The sequence below is a fragment of the Leptinotarsa decemlineata genome, unplaced genomic scaffold, assembly GCF_025532065.1.
Source record: "Leptinotarsa decemlineata unplaced genomic scaffold, Ldec_3_MD MMD2_tig00005785, whole genome shotgun sequence".
NCBI classification, from domain to species: Eukaryota; Metazoa; Arthropoda; class Insecta; order Coleoptera; family Chrysomelidae; genus Leptinotarsa; species Leptinotarsa decemlineata.
In genome coordinates this window covers 48,545-64,346 of record NW_027412643.1, presented here as the reverse complement: position 1 = coordinate 64,346, position 15,802 = coordinate 48,545, and the positions used below count along the sequence as shown (strand labels likewise).

The 15,802-nt window shown below is 34.8% G+C and overlaps 1 long non-coding RNA gene across 2 annotated transcripts; it reads right to left on the bottom strand.

Moving 5' to 3' along the window:
* Window positions 1–736: 736 nt before the first annotated feature.
* Window positions 737–13,874, bottom strand: LOC141484481 (uncharacterized). 2 transcript variants are annotated; one of them, XR_012466652.1, is made up of 5 exons: window positions 13,583–13,874; window positions 8,603–8,778; window positions 8,213–8,291; window positions 4,471–4,798; window positions 737–1,871 (listed from the first exon to the last, which is right to left on the bottom strand). It is a non-coding gene; the product is annotated as an uncharacterized lncRNA (long non-coding RNA). The 2 variants fall into 2 exon arrangements; XR_012466651.1 differs by lacking the exon at window positions 737–1,871 and having other exon boundaries at window positions 4,157–4,798; window positions 13,583–13,872.
* Window positions 13,875–15,802: the final 1,928 nt, after the last annotated feature.

Below are 15,802 nucleotides of genomic sequence, written 5' to 3'. Positions count from 1 at the left end.
TTTCCATTCGTTCCATCAGTTCAACAAGTTTTGAATGAATGACCCTCATTGACATCCTGTAACAAATAAAGGAAATTTTCTTTTAATCAAAATCGGGAATATGTTGACGAGTATGATCAAATTACAACACGTTACGGAGATTACATTTACGTGACACAGTACATCGAAAGTAATACCAAACAAGTTTCCGTTTTCAAGGATACCACGAACATGGAGCTGTTTCAACGAAATGTAAACGAGATCCTGATTACTTACCTTGGTGTGCTGTCTGACCGTATCGCTATGCTGGATGCATTGAACTTTTGTGATTATTATCGAGGTGTTTTCAATATAATACAATCATGGTTACGTGAAAATGAAACTAATGCAACTTTGGAAGAAATTATAGAAGGTTTTTGTCAAGCCTCAGCTTTATATAGTTTGTATGCTAATGCTTTACGTGAATATTTATTCAATTTCAAACAAAAATAGTGTATAATTCATGCAATGAATGAGAAAATGTAACATTTGTTTCATTTGATGTATGAGGTGAAAAAGAATTCAACTATAAAAAGTTGTATGATGTAATAAAATACCAAAATGTCAATATATATTTTATTCAAATCATATCAACGTGTGTACAACAATAAATAAGTATACAAAATTTCAAAATGTTTAATCCAAATTATATTTTATGTATACCTTGTATTAACTACAAATTTACATTTCAAAAATTTGACCAATCAGAATCGGTAAAATGATCATTTTTCCTTATTTGTTTTTTCAATATTTTGATACAATTTACATTGACCATTTCTGTTTTGACCGACGATTGTTTTATCATGAGTATGAATGCTCAATGCACACAAGAATGAATTACAATAACTCTTGTGAAAAGTTAGGATGAGAAAAATAACTGTTAAGATGTACTGTAGGCAAGACAAGATTTAATTCTTACTGTACTGTTACAAGTTTTGAAACGTAATGAAATGAATTTTACACAAATGCAATATTTCACATCGGTAGGTATTTTAGAGAAGGGGTTTCAATTGGTCTTTGGAGGAATAAACAAAGGTTTGGATTAACATAGGTAGGAGAGATCATAATAGCGGGTAATTCCCAAGACAAGGGATATAAGGAATAATTAAGGAATTAAAAATGTACGGGTTGCTCGAGAAAAGATATTTGGGAATATTGAATTTTATTAGCATAAGGGTATTAAAAAGACCCGTAAATTTGAGACCAACTGGAAACCCCGATTATGAATAATGAAAAATTAAATAATTTGAACAAGATTAGTTAACAATACATAAAATAAAAATAATGCCATAAAACAGTCTGTTTTGTTGTACAAATTTTAGAGCTGGCAACACTAGGCTAAATACTAAAAAATTAAGATTCACTTGAAAAACATAATGATTTCGATAGTGAGATTTTGAGACCGAACATGCCGCCACCCTTGAACTGTCCTAGTTCAATAAAATAAAATAGAGCAGTTAATTGAAGGGTAGAGGGCCAAGTATCTTTGTACAGCATTTGTACTCGCCACTTTTGGTTTTTAGAGTCACTACACGCGCAATACCGTCTTCTCCTGGATGGATTGCGGTGATTCTACCATGGCCAAACAAGTGAGGGTAGATTGTCTTTATGGATCAGAACTATATCTCCAACTTGAATCCTGCTAGTTGATTTAGAACGTTGATGCGAGCTAATAAGGTTATTTAGATATTCTTTATGCCAGCGATCCCAAAAGTGCTGCTTTAATTTCTGCGCATGTTGCCAGGCAGACAATCGGTTAGATGGAGTGTTAGTAAAGTCAACCTCTGAACAGCTTGTCAATGGAGCACCAGTGAGAAACTGGCAAAAGTCAAAGGCAAAAGGTCGTTTGGATCCTAGGATAAAGGGGATAAAAGACGAGAGTTCAATATCGCTTCTATCTCAATTATATATGTTTCTAATTGTTCATATGTAAGCAATGTATCTCCGACATTGCGGAGTAAATGTTTTTTAAATGATTTGGCTGCAGCTTCCCAAAGTCCTCCAAAATGAAGAGCTCGGGTGGTATGAAATGCCAAGTGATTCTTTCATTATCGAAATGTTGTTTTATAGCGGTTTGGTAATCAGCTATATTGTATAAGGCTTGCAGCTCACGATCAGCGAAGACAAAGTTAGTGCCGTTGTCAGAAAAGATTTCAAGAGACTTTTCTCTCCTAGCAAAAAACCGCTTAATACTAGCCAAAAAAGCTTCCGAAGTATGATAGGAAACAAGCTCTAAATGAATAGCTTTAGTGACTATTACGGAATTGCTTTTCTTTAATGTACAGTGGGCCGCAGTAGTCGACTCCCGTTTTCAAAATAGGTCGCGAAAGCACAACGCGGTATTCAGGTAGAGGACCTGACTCATTATCAGCTAGACAAGGTTTTGCGATCTGGGATAAGATGTTTCGTTTGGTGAGAGTTTTTGAAATAGTTGAATTAACCTCATAAAACAGTAAATCACTTTGAAAGTTCCAGTGTACACCGAGGGTTTTGACAGACGATTCAAGATCAAGGGACATATGAGTATTTTTTGGATGCTCAGAATAATTGGATACAAGTGACGGATGATTTGAAACCCACATAGAAATCTTTTTTTAAAGATACAGAAGCAAGTGGATAGTGATGACCTTCGTCCTCAACTAGCTGCTGTAAGGATCGAATAGCTAGATGAGAGGCAGAAGATGTGCCATATGTGACAGTTTCAAGAATATAAGTCTCAATCGGATCGTTAATACTTTCACGATAAAGAATCTTTTGAATTTAATGAAATACCGGTTGATGTTTTAGCCGAACCATCAAATACGACTCGAATTTTGGTAGTCAAACTGTCGTCTTTTCCTACCGCATGATGGAGAAGATAAAAACCCCTGGCAGTATCGCCTTGACCGGAAATACAAGACATATGATCCAGCTTTTGATATTCGCTTAAAAAGTCAGAGTATTGGCGTTGAAGATTTGGATCCTTTTGGAATCGCCTTTCTAAGGCGTAGAAACGCCGTAAAGCAGTTGAATAAGATTCTCCGAGATTTTGAATTTTTTCATTAAAAGGAAGCCTAACGACATATCGACCAGATTTATCTCGAGTAGTGTGAAGTGAATAATGTACTTCACATGCCTTTTCTTCTGGGGATGAAATTTTTGATGAGGGAATTTCTTCGATTTCCCAGAAGCGAGTAAGATCAGAATCAAATGGTTCTGCATGTAAGCCGAAGTGACAAGTTATGCGATCCAACCTACTTGAGTTTTTTGAATAACCGCATCTGGCTGGCTTCTTAATGAGATTTGGCCTATGCTGAGTAATTTGAAAAATAATTTTACCCCAATAAGAACATCAATTTCAGAAGGTTTGAAGAATTATGGATCAGCTAAGGGAATGTTTTTAGGAATGTCAAGTAGAGATTGATTGATTTTAATTGACGGCATGAAGGTGCTTATTTGAGACACAATGAAAAATTCGACATCCTTTGCAAATTTATTGTGACGAGATTTGATTGTTGCATAAGTAGATTGTTTTATATTTGTCAAGATATCATAAAGACCGGAAACTGCAATGTTTACTGTTTTACGATCGAGTTTTAAAAAACTTGCGACGCTCTCTGTAATGAAATAAGCTTGAGAACCTGCGGCCAAGAATACTCTACAAGTTTTAGATTTTCCGTACTTATTGACGATATCCACGATTGCAGTAGCTAGAACTGCTTCAGAAGAAACCTGCACGTGCATATTTACACTTGAAGATGAGGCGAGATTTGTGTTTGAACACTCAGGAGACTTAAACGTGCTTTCACGTTGATTTTGACGATGGGTTGAATTGGTCTGATTGTTATAATTGCTATTATTATTAGAGGTACCGTAGTTTTCGTTGCGATTTTTATGATTAAATTCATCAGATGTGTAACAGTTATTAGTCGCGTTATTATTGTGCCATAAAACAGTCTGTTTTGTTGTACAAATTTTAGAGCTGGCAACACTAGGCTAAATACTAAAAAATTTAGATTCACTTGAAAAACAATGATTTCGATAGTGAGATTTTGAGACCGAACAATTTCTATAAATTCTTTCGGTATGATGAAAGAACAAGTACTCGGCATATTTTACCTATAGCAAATTTCATCTCGATACAAAAAAAGATGGGGGAATCTTCCAAAGAAAGGAAGGAAGTAATCAATTTGAAAATAAGTAACTCTATACATGGATGTGTAGATCATACAAAGAAGTAACTTTCAGACACAAACTGAAAGAAGGTCCTCCTGAAACAGCTACTTTCATATAAATATTGAATTATACGAAAGAAAAAAATTATTTCGAAACAAATACTTCTATATGAACACTGAATTATACAGAAGATACTTTTCTTTGCTCAGTTTGTATTTCAAACATTCGTTGTGGAATAAAATCAGATATCATTCACATGAGTTCTACTTTTAATAAATGGTAACAAATTGCACTTACATGGAACACTGTCATCCTCACTGGTATACATCGATATTTCGCCGTAAGACACTTGCCCTAAGGCTCTTCAGTACCAAATCATTTTATTCAATTTGGTACTGAAGAGTAGCAGAAAGTCAAAAACTTTCTTTCCCAAAAATTAATCACTCCTAAAAATATAACCCCTTCAATTCACCAAATTACAATTTCTAGTTTTTCAGCAGCATGATATCTATAAATATCTCCAACAGTTCTACAAATTTTGTTTGCAGCCAATCCTTGCAAAGTTGGTGGACTTCTACCGCTGTTGGAAATTTTTAGAGTAACACATCTATCGACCATATTCAAACTAGAACAAAATTTTTCAATAAATCACATCAATAAAAAGAAAATCCAAAAGATAACCTCATTCCAAGCTATAGTGACCCCAAGGTAAAGTGTCGGATGATTTGGGGATTAATTTTCGTTTATCGTCGTGTGGAGTTAGCCTATTTTCACCTGCTTGATACTGAAAACATTGTGAGCGTATGATCGAATAGTAACTGTTCACAAATGTTTTCTTTAAAATTTCTGAGACAATCGTTATAATCTTTGAATTAATTTTATTTTTGTTACATTTTATCGAATTCTTTGATTTGATTTTTTGATAACTTTTCAATCCTGCACTTTGTAGGTGTACATTTTGGATCGTAACCCTGCAAAGTGCGTGATGATCTTTCATTAACCAAGGAATTTTTTTATTTACAAGTGGAATTTGAAACTTATTATCGGGCGAATAATCGGAAGTATCAAATTTTGATAGGTTCTTTTTAATGATTTTTCAGCAGACATTTTCACACGTTATTTCGTAGATGGAGCTATCTGTATCTGTATACATTAACTTGCAATTTTCTATACCTAGAGTGGGCACCATGAAATCGTAATGGAAATCAGACATGCATGTTTTTGAAATATCTAATATTGTCATTTCGATTTACAAAGGTTTATTGAAAACAAGTTTAGTCTTTTTGAATTCAATAGCCACCAAGTCTGTATCGAAAACGGTTCGACTCTGAAATCAGGGGCTCACAATTAAATTTTTGGCGTCATAACGACCGTTCCACGAATTCACAAGTTTGACCACCCTGTGTAACCGGATGTTTTCCATCGATTTTCCAAAAATAGCATTTGCCATTACTTTATATACATTTTTGCCAAAAGAACTGCTGACTACAACCCTTAGACGAGTATTCAACTCGATGTAGGGACGCAGCCATGCAGATTATTTGAATTTCACAACCCGATGAATTTTGGTTAGAATCAAACCGTCTGTCTGTCTGAAGTTGCGATGATACAAAATATATTTGTCCTTATTATACAGGGTACCCATTAATTTTTTTGTTTGGAATTTGGCGATGCTTGATGCTCTGGACAAAACGAAAAATCTTTATGTGGATCATGTAATCTCTCAAGGTATTCCAAATCAACTTTCAATATGTAGCCTTCTGAAGCATTGTCAGGAATTTCAATTACATCTTTGTCAAAATTTTCCACCCACTGAAAACCGTCGTAAGGTAAAAATTCTGACATTGTCCACCCATATAAATTATCAACGTCCAAATATAAAAGTTATTTTGAAATTTTCGGGATTGTATGCTTTCATATATTTATTAATTGCTTCAGAATATCTATTTGAACAAATCGACATTTCGACCCTCATTCCCTCTTCTACAAACATAATCATGTCAATATCTTTTAAAATTTATCATTTACATTTCGTATACTTCAACAAGGCATCCCACGTATACCCAGGCATAGTATAATACCACGCGGGATCTAACCCATAAGTTGCCATGCTTTTTTGACGAAAATGTTCAAAAACGTCTGCCAGTAATAAAATATCCGTTTTCATATATAGATTCGCATACGATCGCGAATTTGTAATTTCGAATGACTCCCAAACATTTTGTGCATGAGCATATTTCTCATTTGTTATGTATTCATCGTTTAATCTATTATAGAATTCTTCTCGTGTTGGTAACTCGGTGTCATTTAATTTTCCTATGCTATCTACATAATCATATGGAAATACCCCTTCCTGGTGAGAAGAGCCAATTTCTCGTCATCCAAATGAATAAATTCTTTTTTTTTAATTTCCAAATTATTTTGATCCAATGTGGATACTAATTCATCCAACGAAGTTTCGATAAATCGAAAATTTTCTTTATTTGAGGAAAGTATGCTCACACATCCTCTTTTTGCGATATCTCTTATAATGAAGTGACTGACGTGTTCTGAAAAATTATGGAAAGTAATGGGTACCACAAATAATTTTCGAAAATTGACATTATAGGGGGCTTGGAGTCACATCCGCGGAACGCCCCCGTATAATGATTATGATCGTACACGATAACATCTTTAGGGGCGAATGGTTTTTTACAAATATGACAAGTTGTTGCAGGTCCGATACTATTTAAAGGCACTGTCATCGACTCAATATTCTTTATTTTCGATTCAACAAATTTTGCAATATAAGGCAACTCATCGGCAAACCATTCCATACAGTATTCACCTCGATAGTTTCGAAATGAGAAAGACTGTCGTCACAGAAATACTTGAAGTAGTAGCCTGCATTGAAAGGTATATGTTTTTGGTATTTTGTAGTTTTGTTAGATATACTTTCGTTACATTTCTCAAAAGTGATTCGAAATCAGCAAATATTATAAACGGATATTTTTGTTTATAAACATAATTTTGAAATTCCACATAATCATATGTGGGAAATGAAATTTTACTCTCATCCACTTTTTCACACAAAACAGTATGATCATTCATACTGTTTTGATTCTATTCTAAAGTGTTAACATTTACAGAGATATTACTAAGGTTTACAAATTTGGAAATTTGATGTAAGTCCATTGGAGTATTTAGCCCTATAGTATTCAAAACTGTCGAATAGTGTTGATATTGACACTCTATTAGAATTTTTTGCTAATAATACTCCAAAAGAAGCACATTTCATCATCGTTTTGTACAATAATGCATGCCTGCTTCCTGGCAATTTCTTGCGGCAATGGAATGAAGGAAGAACCGTTACCAATTACATATTCATTTATTGTTACTTCCAACAAAAGAATTTCACTCAAAGCCCACCCCGACTATTGTTCTTCAAATTCGCCTAATTTATTCAATATAACGTCCACAGCGTTTTATTGTACCAAGCAGCCAAGTCCGTACCTGGATCGATAACTTTATTTGACGTACTGAAATATTTGCGATCAACAATATCCCCATCATTCGGGTTTTCAATAAAATCCCCTGAAAATGTGAAATTAACTTTAGGACATGATATTTGTTTCAAAATTTTGTAAGTCTCACGTTTGAATACTGATAAAGCATCGTCTAGAAACTTTTTAGGATCTTTATGAGTTAAATTGATGATTACTTCTGTTGTTACTCTACTATTGAAAACATTGTTAACAATTTGCCACTTTACCCTGGAGCTTCGTCGCTTCAAACCCGAGCCTATATGTTCATTATTCATCATTTCGATAATCACTTTAAAGCGTTTCGATTCCCCAATTTGTGTAATTATTTTCCAACCGAAAATTTAATTTTTTTCCATAGCTAAAACGCATTTCCTTATATGTTTATTAATACATTGTATAGCTTGTTTGGCAATATAATCCGAATAATTATCTTTAATGTGTAAAATGTATTCATCATTACCGACTTGGATTTTAGAAAATCAATCATTTGGATTTTATTTATTGACATGACTCACCGATGATGTTGCGGAGACGGTTTTGGCTGTAGTTGTTGAGATGCCTCTGAACTGATACTGCACACGTTAATGTAGTGTTCTGAAATAAATGCAATCTTCAATACACCAAAGAAAAATAAAATTCAAGAGTGGGGTAATGTCTTTCATGGAGTGATTGTGAAAAATGGGCGAGCTACAGTCATAATTAAAAAAATCCACTATCATTCAAAACAAGGAATTCAAAACACATTCTGCACATACTGAACAAAAAAAAGTGTTGTATGAAAATACTACTTTATGCGGATCATATCTATGAATGAAAAATTTCTTGAGTCGAACAAAAAGTATTATGTACAACCACAAACTCTATACATATATTGAATAGAGAAAAAATGTGAAAGCAGTACTAACCTTAATTTCGTTCAGTTTGAAATGAAACAACACGAAAGCGTATTTTCCAAATGGGAGTGATACTTCTCCATCACTCGGTGTGTTAAAAAATCACACTTTCTCGCCCAATTCCAAGAACACCACCTCACCAAATTTGCCTCTCACGATGTTAGCTGTCAATTTCCTCTACGGCGTCTCTACAGGTAAATCAGCAATTGTCATTATTTATCTTCTTATGTATGTAGGATAAAAAATTAGTCCAGGGTTCGCTCAAGGAATACGTAATTACCTCTAAACCGTTTTGTATCACTAATTAATTGAAAAAAATGTAAACCTCAAAAACTATGCGTAAAAACACTCAAGTAAATTAATCTGAGAAAAATTTTGGAAATTCAATGATAGTTCAACAACAACTCTCACCACTTTTGAAATAAATTTCATTTGAATAAATTCATCTGAGAAGAAGTCAAAAACGTATAAAAAATCTTGCAATGAAAACTCATAAAGTGAGCATGAAAAAATTAATGAAGACACTTCTATCTGTATCTGTAGAGTAAAGAGGGTAAGTGCAGACCCACAGCACTTAGGCCACATGTGACCTATTGTACATCCTTCCGAGGAGTTGTCCCCTATGTCATCTTCAATCCTATCCTTTCCAGGAATGTGGACAGATAACTAGGAGATATCTCATTTATATTGGCAGGTTTAGGCCAAGACTCGCCAAACACACACTCTCTTTGGCAACCTTGAGGTGTCTCACGGTGACCTCCGCAAAGGTTTTAGAAGGTGCAGCGACATTACTGTCGTTGCACGGCTTCTTCAACCTTCTTGGGGTTCCCTACGTAGAGGTGCACAAGTGCCCAAGGCAGAGGTCTTGGCGCTCGCCACAGAAAGTGCCCTTACTGTTGGAGGTAGAGTGGGGGAAGAGGAAGGTGCATATAGTTGCTGCCACTCCTGCCTCTTCCGCTCTCTTTCTTCTTTTGCCCTCGGCGCCGCAAATGCGCTTACGCCTTGGCCTTTGTATTATTTCAAGCGGTAGATTGGGGTGGACATTTCTGTTAATCTCCAGCCATCGCCTTAGATTGAGGTGAGCACTTCTGTCCAGCTTCGGGATTGGTTTTTGTTGTTTCTGTTTTTGTATTTATTTCATTCATGTGTGTTCCCACGAGTAGAAAGAGAAAAGTTGGTCACCTCTGGCAGAGCCCCGCATTACCAGAGGTAGGCTGATTATAATGAGGTTTCGCCCAGTTCCCCAAGGGGAACCCTGCTTTCACCCTGCGGCCATTCAGCTGTCGGCACGATTCCTTACACCTCAGCTTGGGTAGGCTGGTACACGGTGGCATGTTTTGCAAAGGCTTTTGGGGAGTATAAGTTCTCCTCACCCTACTTATTTCTGCCACCAACCAGGAGTCCGGCGACCCCGTCCGTAAGGCAACATTGGCTTCCCGGACAGGGCCTCCAGTCTCCTGGCCTTTCTCCTATTCGCCACCTGGGGACGCGCCGGGTAGCCCAACCCACACACGGGTAAAGTGTGTGGGTGCACTTGTCACTGGTATCACTTTCAAAATAAGTGTTGGCATATCAAAAAATCAAACAAAGAGCCTTTGTTTCGTGGTTTTGAGAACTGTATATCTCTGGATGCTGATTTAGCATTGAAAGTGATCAATGTCAACTTGGGTATGAATGGAGAAATAGGTGATGACATATTCTGAAACGAAACAAAGAAAATCAAATAGTCTTTGTTAAGTCGTTTTGAGGCGTTTTGAGGTCATCATTGACATTGATCCATGTCACTTTGGGTATGAATAGAGAAGGTCTTAACGAGTATGTGAACCTGCATATTTGCTGTCTAGAACTCAATACCAAATTGTTATAAAGCCACGTGTCTGGGTTTATCGATAAGTGATAGCGATAATTCTGTATGCCTATATTATATATTTACCAACTTGAAATAAAACAAATAATTTACTCAACCACGCAAGCTTTGTTGCGTGTTCTGTAACAAATTCAACAGTTTCTTCTCACTAGCCTTCACGGATATTTCCTTGGAATTTCACCCAAATCCGATACGTTTACATACGAAACAATATATATTATTGTAGTCGGGAGTACAAAATTTGTTCATCAGCATCGGCGACGACATATTCTTCACTCTGAGGCTGAATTCTTTTCATATGAAATAACTTTCGATTGAAAACTTTGTCTTGAATGTCTAAATTATTCAACTGCTTCAGAACATTTTGCTTTTCCTCATATAATTAAATATAAATTGATGGATGTAGCAGTTACTATGTGGTAGGAGATCATGATGAAAAGAGAAATGAGAAACATAGAAATTTTCATTTCTCTTTTCATAATTGAATATCTTTACTTAATTATTGGACACGTCTCTCAAATTCCTCTACTTTACGTCTGTATCCTCTGAATGCCATTATATTACTAATTTTTCTTTACCAATCTCATATTAAATGTAACTGACTAATGGTGTACAATTATTCAAACACGAAAACGGCTACGACAATAACAACGAAACGATAACGAATAAACGCACGCAAAACGGTCGAAACCTATGCAAAGCAACGTATTTTGAAATGTTATTGTTGAATACTTCGCTCTCCCATTGCCCCCACATTGAGTCCACAATGCGTAACCCCTCGACACTTTTGGGTGTCCTCTTTCTCCTGATGATGCTAACTTGGTTAACAAAGATACAACTTATAGTTGTATAGATGTTATTTCGAGCGGTCACTTCACAAGTTTAACAAAAGTTAAACTTTATACAGCAGGTCGCACAGATCTTAAATATGGGTGGGACATATATATATATATATATATATATATATATATATATATATATATATATATATAAAACTTGGGAATTTCTTTGGGTGAACAGCAGAACGGAAGTGTACTCTTATAACACAAGTTATTCCAATATTTCGATAAAATTTATTATCATCTTCAGGAAAAAGCTACAAATGTTTTATGGTGATAATACAGTATGAAAAAGTTTTTTTTTAATTTAATAATGATATAAAAAAAATTTTTTTAACAACTTACTGTTAGTGAGGTTGGCCGTGTCGAAAAGAATTTTATATCTAAACAATTGAAACATGTCAATACAATAAAATAGTCATCAAGTTAAAAGAGGTAGACACCTCACTGGATACAAAGAAGAATAATGAATTAAAACTTTTAATAAAAATCGTTATTTGTTTTAAAATTATGGGAATACCGGTAAACGCCATGTGCATTCAGAAACAAGAGAGAGAGGCACAAGACAGTTGACATTTTGACAATGACAGTTGTCATGTCATTATATTATAAAGGTGTGTTAGTTTGTAAATGATAACAATCTGGAACACAAAGGGAACTGATTATGGAACAAGTGTGATCAGAGACATCTGCTGTTCTGTAAGTAATAAATGAGAGAAAATCCACAAAATCAAATATATTAATTAATTAACAAAATCCTCAGTGGTCTTGAGGAATGGAATGAAGAAAATATTTAATCAAAATAAAACCCTGCCTTAGGGAGGTTGGAAGTTTTGTTGAAACAATATCAAATATTATGAATTTATATTGGAGAAGAGAACCCAGAATTATTGTTCATTTGGAAATTATGTAAATTTTTATCAATGTCTAATAAGAAGGCATAGATTCCACTGAGATGATCAATGTCAGACCTTTTATTAAGGCAGTTATCTGATTGTAATATGAAAGACATTTCCAAAAACAATCTTTTAGATGTATTTCTTTCAGTTGATAAAATTTTTGCTGAATTAAAGTTCATGTTATGACCTTCTTTGTAAACATGATTGCTGAGAGCACATCTCTCAGGATGTAATCTACTGTCACTCTTATGTGACGAGATTCTGTCTTTTAGTAATCTTGACGTTTGACCAATATATTCACTACTACAATTTAGACAAGGAATGGAATAAATTAGATTAGACTGAAGGTTGATAGGAGTTTTATCTTTAAGTTTAGAAAATAGTTTATTAATGGTGAAAATGGTTCTAAAGGCTATTTTTACATTAATATCTTTGAAAATTATGCATAGCTTTGGTGTCATATCGCTTATGTATGGTAAAGAGGAGAATAATATAGGAACTGGAGGTGGATCAGTCCCAATTGTGACATTGTCAGACACTAAAGGATTTTCATCCAACTGGTTATTATTATTGACTTGCACGTCCATGGTAGACGTGCTAAATAAGATCTTCTTAAGTAGAGGATCTGGGTAGGAATTGTTAATGAATAATTGGAAAAGTATATTTAAATTTTTTTTATGAAAAGAGGGATCGGAAATCTGCAGAATGCGATTTTTCATTTGTTTGACCAAATTAATTTTCGTTGACTGCTTGTGGTATGACCAATAGTTCAAGAACCTCCCAGAACTGATAGGTTTGCGATACCAATCTATATATATATATATATATATATATATATATATATATATATATATATATATATATATATATATATATATATAGTAGAATGAAATAACGGGGTCTTTCACTCAAAAAATCAAAAATCAAAAACTCTGCTTTGCCAAGCTTTCGCTTCTAGTGTGGAGCTTCTTCAGGGCAGTAAAAATGATTTGACAAATGTCATACCTTCACATGTGACAAAAAACTCCATTAATGTTTAACTTTTTTCGTCGATTTATATGTTCAATTAATTGTTTTTCACTCATTTTTACTGCCCTGAAGAAGCTTCACACTAGAAACGAAAGCTTGGCAAAGTGAAGCAGAGTTTTTGATTTTTGATTTTTAGACTGAGAGACCCCATTATTTCATTCTACTGTACATTTCTCCAGTCGCTAAGATTCTCAACTTATATATATATATATATATAGCTATATTGTGCGTTTACATTGATGCACAATATAAGAGGACACAACTTCGTTCAGTACATAAGGCATTAGACATTTCCCATGAGTATCAGTTATTTCAAATTACAAGTCTATTACTAAAAATTACATTTTTTTAAACTTACGAATCTCAACGTAGACCATCGAACTTTCGGAACACAGCAACTTTATACTTTCCACACTTTTCAGGAATCTCCAATTGAATCTCTATTCAATTGGTTCATCTTTTACTATTATAGCTACATGGCTATCTAACTGAATCTAGAATCTAATCTAGTTCTGACTTGAATTCTGTATTCTAATTCTCGACTGAATTCATGTTCAATTCGAGTGATGTTCTGATTTCTGACTCATCCTGATCTGAACGGTATTGGCATATTTATACATCTCTCCCTGCCATCAAAGTTGGCCTTATTATCCCTACTCATGTCTTGGTGTACGTGAGAAGGTCACTGGCTCACAATATCTAATTGTTAATTGATATTTTACAATGGGATGATACACAAACAAATTGTTGAGTAACCATCTGTATATTGGGCAATACCCATTCATTTTAACGAGTTTCTCGTGTCGTTTGTGGTCCAAAAATGGATACGCGTGTGACCTCTTTTACATGGCCTTCCACGTGTCGAACTATTGTAACATCAGATATGTTGAAATTTCCCTCTCTTCTGACTGAGTCACGTTTCAGTTTTCAAGATTTGATAATTTAATTTTCTTTCTTGCCGAGCTCCGTGGTTCGAATGTCTAGGGTTGGGTGAGTGCACTTTTGATTGAATATTAACTTTGATTTTGGAAACTCATATATTTATTCATTGATATACATCTTCATCGCGGTTGAATTCAAATATTATTATATCTTGGGCTCAAATAGTTCATGGATCATTTCAAAATTATTTATGGGGTTGCTACAATCGTCCCTCCTTTGAAAAGAATTGTGACTTCCGTTTAACAATCACAATTGAATAAAAATAAATCAATTTACTTCAAAAAGAATTTTGAAATATCCCTCCGTACTCAATTCTAGACATGTCATTCAACTGTTTCCAAAATTTAAGTTTCAACTCATACCACTTATCATTATACAAATTTCCTGGCCTAATTCTTACACATCTATTAAATAGTTATGAAGTATTGACGGAAATATTGGTGCAAAGTCGTCTTTTCATTTTAAAAGCCGAATTTTACTTTTGGTTTATTTACATACTTGAAGCACCACATAAGTTTTATTGCATTTGTCATCTGAGGGCTATATATTCTTTCTGAATTACATTCTTATTCCTCATTGAACTTCAAATGCATTAGTTTTTATAAAATAGTTTTCGCTTACGCACACAATTTTTCATTTATGCTATCCATAAAAGTTATAAGGTTTTGGAAAAATATCTTCTTCATACAGAGGGTATCTAGTAGAAATACCTTTTCTTTTCAGTTGAAAAAATAATGTTTTTTTTTAATTAATTTTTTTTTCTGGTTTCATGATACCCAATTTCTCTAACCAAGTCAAACCCTATACTCAATATGCTAACGATTATATACTAAATTGATATGGTAAAACTCAATATGAAAAGGTATAAAACTTAATTATGTCTTTGATATAAAACTATTTCACGTCCAATACCACAAAGTATATGGTCCATTGTTTCTTTGGGTTTTTTAACTATTCAGAATCACTTACGTTTATAACACGGTACCAATCTCTTCTTTTGGGGGCTAGATGTTCTGCTATGCTGGTTGATGGGGACATCCCGATCGTGGGTGAACGGGGCCACGGGTTAGCAGTTGCTGGGGGCGGTGAAGGTCTCAGCTCGGATGATCGTTGAGCGTCTAATGGGGAATATGGGCGCTCTTGCCAGTAATGGTTGACAATGCGTGGTCTCATTCCAACTACAGGAAAGACTGCCAAGTCTTCTAGGGGATGATGATCTCTTCTGGCTGGCTGGTTGGTCCTGCAGAAATTGCATAGGCAAACCCTGGTTGCCTGTTCTGGACTTTGGTTCGGGAGTGGTTCCTCCGTTGATTCGGAATGGGCTCTACTCTGGGGAGTGGTAGTTCCTCCATTCTTTGTCCGGGGTTGCATCCAAAACAATATCATTCGTGTATACCTAACCGCGTGGATAACCGGGCTAGTTCCGCATGGAACAACAGGCCATACAATAAATTGGATCCAATTAAATAGGGGTTCTCATTCGGCCTTTTGAGTAATACCGAACGTTCTTGACAAAGCTCGTTTGTGGTGAAAAGCAATAACCACCATTTGTTACTGGAGTCACTCATTAAACGAACGGTTTCTAATAAAATGTTCATCTTTAATTCGGTCACTTTTTTTTGAACTTGTCTTCGAC